Genomic DNA, 12,528 nt, shown 5'->3' on the forward strand with positions numbered 1-12,528 from the left:
AAACTTGAAATATTTCAGACCTGTGGTCCCTACAGAGGGGAAAAAATGATTAAAAATAGTAAATGATGTTTATCTGAAAGTGTAATAATGCACATAGGTTTTCTGTAAGGGGTAGGTTTAGGGATAGGGTTGGGTTAGAGGATAGTAAATATAGTTTGGTCAGAAGTCTATGGAAAGTCCCCACAATTCACAGAAACAAATGTGTGTGTGTGTGTGTGTGCGCATGCACGCATGTGTGTTTTATTGTACATTTTACATTTTGTGATATATTTAATATGAGTATAGTTCTTGGATAACAAAAACACAATGGACGCATTAGGTTCAACCATTATATAAAATGTAAATTTCTGTTGTGTATTTAATATGGGTAAATGAGAACACAATGGGGATCATTAGTTCAACTATTATGAAGGTATATTCTATATTGGGGCAAGTTGTCACAGGTTTTTTTTATAGTCCAGATTACTTACAAATGATTTAGGCTAAATATTCTTACATTGCTTTTTATACATTTTTTATGTTGAATGATGTTTGGTGTTTCCTAATTGGTTTTAGTTACATACAGTAGTAATTGGAGTTTCTGTTTACTGAGTGTTATAAGACATTTATCAAACATAACTTAAACTTTAAATAAATAAAAGGTAAAGGGAAAATTTGTTTGGTCAGTGCAAAGTAAATACTGAGACCTCTGATCCTCTATTAGAATGGTGTTTGTTCTAATGGCAAATTGTCTTTAAAATACCAGGAACATGTTCCAGCAATAGAAGACATTCATGGCAGCTCAGTCTTAAAGGTGTTGAATTACAGTGAAGCAGCCTTCATGTCTGCAGAGGAAACCAACCGTGAAAACAACTGCAATCACCCTGACTCAATCCCCCAATATAAAAATGCTTGACATTTTCAACAACAGCATATATTTTTCATCATAAACATTACATTTTACTTATTAATATTAATTAAACATTAATATCTCATCAAAGGCTATTTTCACCATGGAATTGAAAAATAATAAGAATAAAATGTATAATAATTGAAATTTTACTTGAAATTGTGAAAAGTCAGAATTGTGAGATATAAACTCAAAATTGTGAGGTGAGAAAAAGATTAGAACTGTGATATAAATATTTGCAATAGCCTTCCAGGGCAGGTAAAAAAAAAAAATCTCACAAGTCAGATCTGAGACAAAAAAAAAATGTCTGAATGGTCCAATATAAATTCAAATTGCGAGGATAAAGACAATTTTTTTTTTATTCCACAAGTTTAAATACTTAGACTGTTTACCCACGTTTCACTAAAACACATAACCGGTATGACCTGCAGTACCTTCATTGACCTCCAGGGGTCTGCAGATACTTAAATGAAACCCCAAATACTGCGGAGAACACAGAATACATGAACAGAAATATGTATAACCAGACAATTTCCTAAAGTACCGTTGACAAGATTTTTATGAAAAAGATAAGTCAGCACAAAAATGATGAAATTGTCTAATCTTTCCAAAACCCCTTGCATTGCAAATGTCAAGCAAATCTCATGCGCTTGCATAAATTGTTTAGTCACATGCATTATGCCTTAATTGCACTTGATTCACATACAAACAAAATTACATTTTATTCATAAATAAACGTTATGACTTCATGTCATGATTTGTTTGTCTTACCTAGACTGCCATTTAAAGAGGAAGACACGCCAGTAAAAAACCTGTCTTCTTGGGACACGTGGCTACTGCCTAGGCCAAGGAATTATACATCCAGTATCCAGATGGGAATGCATGGAGTGTGAATACAGGATAAATCTAGGGAGGTTTGTAAAAGTGGCTACTTGCACATCAGCCTTACGTAATACGTCTCTGGGAGGATTTTGCAGGGGCACAATCAAATGTGGCTTGGCTTTTGCCATCTGTTTACCCCTTTGAAACTGATCATCGCTGTTTAAAGGCTGGTTGTATTCCACTAGAGCAGTCTATGCGTGAACAGAATAGTGTATCAGTTTGTTACTTCTGAGACTGATGTTCCTAACTCTGAATTGATAATTTGGTTGAATTATGTCCAGTTGGTTGAATGTTTCACAAATAAAAATGAATAATCATGAGGATGTAGATAACAGTCTGAGGGCATCAATCAGCATTCAATGACTGTGGCAACTTTAACATTTGAAATGATACTATGACTAAGTTATCGCTTTCCTTATTCAAACTGATTTTTATTTTATTTTTTCATGAATAAATGGTTGACCTGAAGAATGAAAGCTGTATCATACACTTGGAAAGTTATGAGCTATATCACTGCTTATCAACACTAGGGTTTTGACAATACACTCACAAGATAATGCAAAATACAGATTAGAACAAGATAATATTTTAATACTATTTTGAGAAATTTTCAATGACAAAATATTTGTCTTTTAATCATAAAGAGTAGAACAATGCAGTTGTATTTTAAAATATTTTAACTAATCTAGAGCCGCAACTGATTATTTTGGTAATCAAGTAATCTACTGATTATTTTGACAATTGAGTAATCTAATATTTTTTAGTAAGACAAACAGACCTAAGTGAAAACCAGGCTTTAGTATGACTATCTATAGCCTATATAAACTAACAATGAGGCAATAATAAATGGCTCAAATAAAATATCAAAACCAAGTAATTTCATGGTTTTATTGAACAACACTGTTAAAATACATAATGCAATATGCCTATACATAATATGAACATAACCAACTTAAGTAGCCTACATTAAGTATTATAACAAATACTGCAGATGGCGCCAACGGCCTGGTGACGTTTCATTGATTAAACAGTGTGATTAAACGACATTGGAATGAATTTAATTTTAATATTTTACCACATGTTAACTCAGAAACATTTATTTTGAAATCGTGATGTACAATAAATGGCATATTTAGAAATAGGTTGATGTATTCTCCTGTGTTGGCAAAGGTTTATAAATTATTTACGTTACAAATCTGGTGAGATAATGCACAGTCTTCCCAGATGAATGTTAATTAAAATTCACAGCATATGCAGAGGAATAGTTTAACCCCTTTCACATACAGTCTTTACTGGTAAATCGTCCGTAGATAGAGATCATGTGTGAACAGGACCTTTTCAAAATTCACGGTAAATTTGTTCTGGCAATTAGCCTATATCGTTCTTATGGAGATGACATGATTACTCTGAGCTGTTTACAAAGGTCAGTTGCTTTTTAATTATTTTTTCTAAAAATATGTAAATATGCGCTAGATATACATCTTAGACCATTGCGCATCCTAGCTTTTTGTTGCGCTTTTCCATTCATCTGGGCTGCGACTCTGCAATTGGATAGGCTAATAGCACTTATGCGCGTCCAGTGTTTATGAGAGCAAAAAAAAAAAAAAAACCTTTTGATTTCTGAACCAATTATAAAACAGGAACAGATTTATAAAGGTAATTAAAATGATGTTTTTTGACAGCAGCAAACTAAAAATGTAAATTAATTAAATATATTAAAAGTGAATATGTCTAAAGATTTAGGTAAATGAATATGAATAATACAGTCGTACTCTGTTCACAAAATATATTTCATCAGTATAATGAAAAATATATATTAAAATCCATTTAATATATGGAGGTAAATCAGTAGCTAAACTCGAAAGGTTGAAGATCTGAATGTGAGAACTTGTCAATTCATACCGTGTTTTGAATTGGAAGTTGTAGATTAATAGTTACAAATGTGTAGAATGACATTCACACAAAGAAAATGACATACACCCATGTTTACGACATATTTACTTTTGCACTTTACTTCAGTTTCGCTGCACAACGTCAAGTCGGCACTTACAACCTCTCAGATCTAGAAAGTACAAGTTCAAATCCTAGCGCTCTGACTTTTGCTACTCTTTTTGCGGTATTCTGTTGCAAAACTCACTTGTGCACTTGTATATGCAGATGTGAGAGAGCAGAGCTGGGGGCGGGGCTTTGGTGCGAATGAAGACATTTTATTAGTCGATGCCCGACCAATGAACAACGCCAATTGTTTTCACTGAATATCCTTAGCTTTGACAGGATTTTAAGACACTGCATTCATTTTGCCATTCAGGTATTATCTAGTAGACAAATAATGCAACATATTTTATTTGTATATCCCACTGCATATTGCAGAGTAAACTCGCTGTACCAGAGCATGCTTTGATCTCACCGCCACGCGGTCACGTGGTTCATGGAGCTATCAATAGTACTAAACTAGACGTTTTGTCAATATGCTTGAAATGTATTAAATGGGACAGACAGTAGTTTCATTATTTGCAGCGAATTCTAGTAATATGTAACACAGAAAGTGCATTGAATATGCATGGATAACTACGCTGACTAATGACTATGCCTTACAATAGCATTTTATACTGGAAAATGGAACAGCATTATGTTCTCATACTCCTCCTTGGCAGTTAAATGTGACTAAATAATTAAGTGTAACTTTTAACCAAGTTCGTTTAGTTAATTTGAAGAGATCATGGTACTAAATAATATGCGCAATAATTATGATCCATGAATGACCATTTGAAATATAACATTTTCTAATATGGTTTTTATTTATACTACAATAACTGAAGTATTTAGGTTTAAATTCCAGTGCAAAGAGGCACGCTTTAAATTAGAGGCATTTGGTGGACAGAAAGATAATATTCATATGCAATTCCATTGTTTAAACACTAGATGGCCTTGTTGATGTTTAATAAATACATGTATTTAGCTCTACTAGTTGCTCAAAACAGTATTTCTGGTCATAAGTGCTTATTTTTTAGGTTTTGCTGTTTAATGTACATTTAGACATTATTAAAAACTCGATTTTTATTTTTAAAAAATTAATAGCCTAATAATAATGTTGCATTTAAAAAGATTCATTACTGACAAGCAAATTAGGAATTTAACCCAATGAAGATGTTAAAATTATTTTTACAAAAGATATAAATAATAAAAACAGCATTATATTGCAACTCTGGTACAGTGATATGCAGTGGGATATACATATAAAATATGTTGCATTATTTGTCTACCAGATAATACCTGAATGGCAAAATGAATGCAGTGTAGAGCAGGGGTTTTCAAACTGTGGGTCGCGACCCACTTGTGGGTCACAGAATGGAACAAGGTGGGTCGCACAAAGTCACTTGGCTGCAGCTAAATTTGCGTTTCAATGACACACACACACACAGTTCAGTCTAGGGCTGCACGAAAGTGACGAGTGGGAACGGTGCGAGGCCGGTGGAGTGATTGGAATTGAGCGACACCTGCTCGACTCACCAGTCTCGAGAACCACGGAGGAGATCGGAAGGATACAAAAGAGGAGCGTCCGTCTCCCCGGCAACTCACTCCAGCCCACCGCCTCGAGCATCCTCCTTCGCCCTACTCGATGGCACTGCGGATTCACCTCAGTGCCGAGGGATCTTCGGCAGCGCGTCCCTCCTTCCTCCCAGGCTTCGGCACCAGTCTAACACATTAAAAACTTCTCAATCACGGGAAGGAGGAGGCGGGAACCGGGAACCCACTCGTCACAATGATATAGCCCACCAACATTAATAAGGACTGCAATATCCTTAGTGTGATTTTCGAATTGCAATTAAGTCCGCGTGCTTTGCGTGTTTTGAAGCGCGGGCGCGCACGAGTTGTAATAACAGTGAAGGTCTCAGAGCAATGTCATTAAAAGGTTCAATCGGTCCGCATTATTAAAAGAGAAAAACTTGCTCACTTCAATACACTATATTCCGCATGAGATTGCATACACCAGAAAACAAATGTTACGAAAACGGTTTCAGGTAGGCCATGTTCATTCATTTCTATCGTCCGTTTGAGCTCTGTGCACTTTTTTCGTTCGGGAAACGGTCTGTAAAAAGCATTTCACATGTACAGGGTGAGCAGTGCACAAACGCAGGGTTAATTGTAACACTACAAGATTTAAACATTTCCACATAACAAAATGCACAAAAAAATAATGCAATACTCCTTGACGTATCATCTCTTTTTAGAGAAAAATTTGCCAAAGTTCAGAAATCTTTTGAAGATATTGCTGAACATTAATTTAACCATTGCTAAAATAAATTTCTGCCTGAACTTAATGTCATCCAGTTTTTTTTTTTTTTGTTTATTTAAAACGAGACACATGTTTATTATTATTTTTTACCTATTTCACAATTATTTTAATCTCCAAACAGTTTTAGATAGTTCTGCTTTGCTTCTTATGCTTTTTCTAAAAAAAGTGTTGGATTGTGCTCCGTTCTCACCGACACACACGGAAGGATCGTGAATGCATTTTCTGCAACAAAACACAGCAGCGCAGATTACAGTTCACTGGAGTGAGCCTGTTTAACGTTTTTATGGACACTACATATTCTAAAGTCTGTAAACAAAAATTAAAACTTAAATATTAATAGTGATTTTTTTCAGGTGTAGGCCTACTCTAAAATAAAAAGTTTTTTTTTCTTAAATACTTCATTTCTGTCATCAAACTTTTAAGTAAGATTAGGCTTAAAGTAATATCAACCTTTTTTTTCCTCAAATATTGTGGTGGGTCATGAAATAGATTACACTTGTCTAGGTGGGTCGTGGAATGGAAAAGTTTGGGAACCACTGGTGTAGAGGACTGCATTGGGATTGAGTCCCGCCGGGTCCCGCGGGACCCAATGCAAATCTCGCGGGATTGAATTTTGCTGCGGGATTGAAATCTCGCGGGTTTGAATTTTGCTGCAGGCGGGAATGGGCGGCTAAAAAACCCCACCGCGGGATAGGGAGGTTGCCTGACAGCAATATTGCAAAGTGATTCATTTGTTAAATTAATTCGTTAACGTTGTTTATTTTATGTCATTTATTAGTGTTGTTTCTTGAGCACAGCCCCTCGTTGCCATTTGTTAATTAGGTCAAGAGGCGTGATGATGCCAGTTTTATTGGGCAGGCTGTCTAAGTTTGAATGTTTTTATTCTTATATGTATTTTTCAAACAGAATACCTGCGACACTTGGCTAATAATTGTAAAACTGCTGTTTTTCATGTAGCCTAGTTTATCATATTATGTATATTTTTTTTGCAAAGCAGTCTATTTTTATGTGCAAAGTTTTTGATAAAAACGAAATTATATTTGAATGTATTGTGTTTTGTCTTTTTTTTTTTTTTTACATGCAGGCCAGGGAAACGAAACAATCAACCCCATGAATCTCTTTAATAATATCAATACAAATACGTGTTTTTTTTTTCTGCGGGACGGGAGAAGACACAAAATCAATGCATCTCTATTATTGTGCGGGAGTAAATTCTCAAAGTTTTGCGGGTGCGGGCGGTAGTGGACATACATATTGCGGGAGCGGGCGGGAGTGTAACACATACATTGCGGGAGTGGGCGGTAATGGTCAGAAATTCAGCGGACGCGTGCGGGAGCGGGATGAAGAAAACAGTCCCGCGCAGGGCTCTAATGCAGTGTCTTAAAATCCTGTCAAAGCTAAGGATATTCAGTGAAAACCGTTGGCGTTGTTCATTGGTCGGGTATCGACCAATAAAATGTCTTCATTCGCACCAAAGCCCCGCCCCCAGCTCTGCTCTCTCACATCTGCATATACAAGTGAACAAGTGAGTTTTGCAACAGAATACCGCAAAAAGAGTAGCAAAAGTCAGAGCGCTAGGATTTGAACTTGTACTTTCTAGATCTGAGAGGTTGTAAGTGCCGACTTGACGTTGTGCAGCGTAACTGAAGTAAAGTGCAAAAGTAAATATGTCGTAAACGTGTGTGTATGTCATTTTCTTTGTGTGAATGTCATTCTACACATTTGTGACTATTAATCTACAACTTCCAATTCAAAACACGGGTGTTTTGATCATTGTCTGTGTGTGCAATTTGAAAGATTCAGCTTTTCACATCAGAGCTGTGAGTGTAAATTTTAACTTACAAATACAAATATTAATATGACAAGTTCTCACAATCAGATCTTCAACCTCTCGAGTTTTGCTACTGATTTACCTTTATATTATTACGCCCTTATCTTTAATGTGTGAACACAGTTATTTAACCATTTGTTTGGGATTATGTGCGCAGTTGGGTGGTTGGAACTCAGCTGGCCTATTTCTCCAGTTAGAAAGAACTGCAGCTACTCCAGAGTGAACATGTCAAGTCTCAATGTTTATTTGTGTGAATATGCACAAAATGTGGTTTCTGTCAGAGAACAAATGAAGATGATAAATATACATGTTATAATATGAAATGAGAAATGACAGATGCAAAGATAAAACAATATACTGTAAGCTATAGGAACTCTATATAGAACTAATTGTCTGAGGCAATAGTAAACAAAATAAACAAGAGCTTATTTTCACATATGAACACTAAATGCAGCTTTATTAACAGACCGGGACTGCTGCTGCTTACAAGTGGTGTCAAATTACACTGTGTGTGCGCGCGCTGTTCTAGCGCTCCCGTGTGCTCATTGTAATAATTATTAAAATGCTGGTCAGAGACTATATAAATATTTACATTGACACACATGACAAGCAACGCTCTTATACAAATACATAAGCATCTTTGATTGCAAATAAACAAATAATTTGTCGTATTGAAACTCCGTATCAAGCTACCATGCTGCTGTCGAACTGAAAACTTTTGCGCATGCACCAGACAAGTCTGGACAAGCTCGACTTGCGCATGCGTGAGGCAGGGAATTTTGTACAATTTGAAATGATACTCAGTAACGTTAACTCATTCGTCATCATCACACAGAACTCGCCAACACTAGTAGCCTATCATTCAAACTGTAACGGTCACGCATTACACAACGGTATCATACTCTTGTTAAACAGATATAGTTCCCCATATATAAATACAAATTTGCAGTTTGAAATTTATTTATTTATTTTTGTTTTTTTGTAAGAATAATCACATTCTGAGGTACTTTTACCATCTACATTTAGATCGGTTGCCGAAATCATAAAACAGACGCTCTACCAAACTAACCGTGAAAAAACTCATCTTGATTATTTTCCTCATATACCAACAAGTTGTTTGACAACAAAAGACATAACAAATGTGAGCTTAAATGTTTTGTCATGGAAATTGACTTCTATTTTTCACTTTTGTGAACACATACCTGAGTTATAAAGAGGACACGCACATTTTGATGCTTTCCTCAGTTGCAGCTCATCAGTAGTCTGAAGTAAACACAGCGCATCACTATGACAACCCAGCTAACTTCTCCCCCATTGGCTGAAACTGCTTTGTTTCAAAACTTGCCCAAAATCGCATACTGTCTGAGTAGGTATCTGAATTTAATTGAATTTAAAATTGCGAATGTAAAAAAAAAAAAAAAAAATTGGAATGATAATGGGTAGTAGTATGAATGACATTCTTACATAATACATCCGCCATGTTGTTACTGTCACATGATGACCTACCTGCGTTAAGGCCCGTTCACATCAAGAACGATAACTATAAAGATAACTATAAAGATAACTATAAAGATAACGATATTAGCGTCCACACCAGCGAATTATATTGTCTGTGTATTCTAAACGGACGTGCGTCTGCTGCTTTAAATTCTCGAGCTCATCACAGCAGGATTTATTCTGATTGATTGGCAATGTTTTTATCGTTCTTCAGAAAAAAAAATCGTTCTGAAAGTGATTCCAACGATATCGTTTCTCTGTGCCTTTATCGTTATAGTTGTGGTGTGGACTCCGCTATTCTTTAATATTGAGAACGATTTTTAGAACTATATCGCTGGACGAATTCAGTTTTTTTGTGCACTTGAAGGGCACTTTGGGAAGGGGACCCCATTTGTAGGGACGTTCCAAACTAAAGTGAAAAAATTATCCCTTCACGAAGGGCCCTTCCAGAAGTCTGTTAGCGAAGGAAACATGCGATGGTCTCTTCATGGAAGTGATTTCCATTTGTGATCATGTGATCTTCATTTAGGAGATCTTGCCATGCTTTGTAAAGCAAAGTTTGGGTTTATTTCGAGTTCACATACAAACATAAATAGAATAGGCTAATTAATTTTTTATAATCAATATTTATATTATACATTCGAAATCGCATCCCAGGGGGAGGGTCCCCCTCGGTCCATTCCATAATGTCACTGACGTCACCCATTGGTTTCCAAAAAGCGTTTTTGAAGTCAAAAGTGGGCGGAGGCGGCCGTCACTATCTCGGCAGTGCATCACCGAGCATCAGTAAAAAGGTACAAAGGCAATCAAGTGACCATGCCCTTAATTATGCAGAAATTTCAAGATTAATATAATTTAAAAGGATGAATTATAAAAAACATTCACCCTCCTCACAGTTGTCATGAAGGGCAAATTAGCTATGTAGACCAAACCCACTTTTTGTACCAGGCGGTAAACATAATTTTTTTTTTTCTGCTGTAAAGTTTTTACATTTTAACATGGGAGGTCTATGGGACTTAACTCCCTTTTGGAGCCAGCCTCTAGCGGCCAGTCGATGAATTGCAGTTTTAGTCACTTCCGTGTTGGTTCCACGAGAGAGACCAGAAGGTTGCCGCTTGTCTGGCATCCGTAAATCCTCACTCCGTGGCCTCATGAGATAGTAAAGTGTCCATCAAATGCGCGCTTCTGATTCCGCGTGGAAGTAAAACTTTTCACCTACTGTTTTTCGAATTAATTCGGACATACTACTCATCTCACATACTGTGCTTTCATATACTCAAAAGTATGCGATTTTGAACGCAGCATTTAATTAATAGACGCAGGGTTAATATACTTCCATGTTGAGGTGAGAGAAAATCATATTCAAAAGCAGCTAAACTAGGGGAAATAAAATAAATACAAAAAAATTAAATATAATAAAATATTCTATAATAATTAACAAAAAAGTGTAAATGTCTGTAAATGAGAATATTAATAAAATTATTAAAAATACTCAAATAAAATAAACATAATGTAAAATATGCATAAAATCCACAGCTGCAGAACCATAGACTGTATAAAAACAGTGCTGAACCAGTGAATCTGATTATCCAGTAAGACTCATATAATTAAATTAAAATATATAAAAATATATATAACATTATGAGATAGATATGAAAATTATCATTATCATAATATCTTACTTATATATTTTATATACTTATAAATTACAGTTAAAAATAGAAATATATTAAATATTAAATTAGAAAATAATGCTAAAATAATATTTTTCCAGCATTGTGATCCCAAACTTTTGGAGCCCATTGTATGCTTGATCACCTCTTAGAGCTGACATGAGTATAAACAATTACCAGACACACACACACACACACACACACACACACGGAGCAATTATTTTCAAAAGGATCCTTCTTCCTGAAGCCAGAAACACAGACATCTAATTGTGCCACTGGCTAAAGGCTGATTACCACACTCACCTGCCAACTCTGTCTGCATATCAATGGCTTTAGTAGATTAAAATGATTCCCACATCACTAGTCCTGCAATCTTGATTAACCACAGGATCAAGATATGGAAAAAGGCTCCGCTTGGTCACGTAGCACCAAATTTAAATGTAAAATGAATTGTTGTTTTATGAAGCACAAAGTAAATTACCTTACTGTTTTTTGCAATTGTATTGAGACCACAAATTACTGTGATTTATTTGTGATGCTTGATATGAAGAGGAAATAATGTGCATTTTTAGAACCTTCATTTAAAAAGTTTTATCCAGTTGTGACGTATCATTGACTATGCATAGAAAAAAAATTATATGTGTGTCTGACAGCTAGCAGGAATTAAACATGAACTGTTTGAATTAATTCAAAGGATTACAGATTACAAATTGGAAAATTTCACTTATATGTTACGCTACACATGATATCACCTGACAAGCAGACATCCCAGGACTGAAGCTGAATAATCCTGTTTATAGGATGTGTCCCACTCAACTTTGCCTTCATTCATTTACTCCCTTCAGCAAACCAAAGGATCAGGCTTCTAGCAGTTATAAATACATCACACACTTCATGCATGATTCAAAAACATCCTCTGGGTTTATAGGCATGAGACGGGGCCCTGAAGTATTTCTTGATGTGTGTCTGGCTCCGCCGCCCTGGTTTCATTCATAATTTGAGCTGTGTTTCTCCGAGCAAGTAAAAAGTCTAGGAAATCGCTAGAATTAGGCCGGTCTGTTCTTCTGCTGGATTCACAAGTCTGGTCAATTTTGGCATACACTGGGACTATGCTGTTATGAAACAGAACTATTCAGGTTTTTCTGCTATTCAGGTTTTTGCTCATCCAATATATGCAGAAGATAATATTGGAAATGAGTCAATGGTAATCTACTTATTTGGATTAAATGTAGTTGACCACAGAGTCATTTAGCATCTAATCAGGGTGTAAGAAAATGAAGTGTGCACATCTGACTGTGCTTGTAACAGAAATTCATAAAAATGTCAAAATTTACAGCTTCAGTGTCTTGTTATACAGAATTAGTTCTTAAATATCTGACACTTATGCGGTCACATGTTAAGTCAAATGAGTAATTACATTTCAAGACCTATCTTATTTTAAATGAACGCGTTTCTCTTT

This window comes from Carassius carassius, chromosome 40, assembly GCF_963082965.1.
Source record: "Carassius carassius chromosome 40, fCarCar2.1, whole genome shotgun sequence".
Lineage (NCBI taxonomy): Eukaryota > Metazoa > Chordata > Actinopteri > Cypriniformes > Cyprinidae > Carassius > Carassius carassius.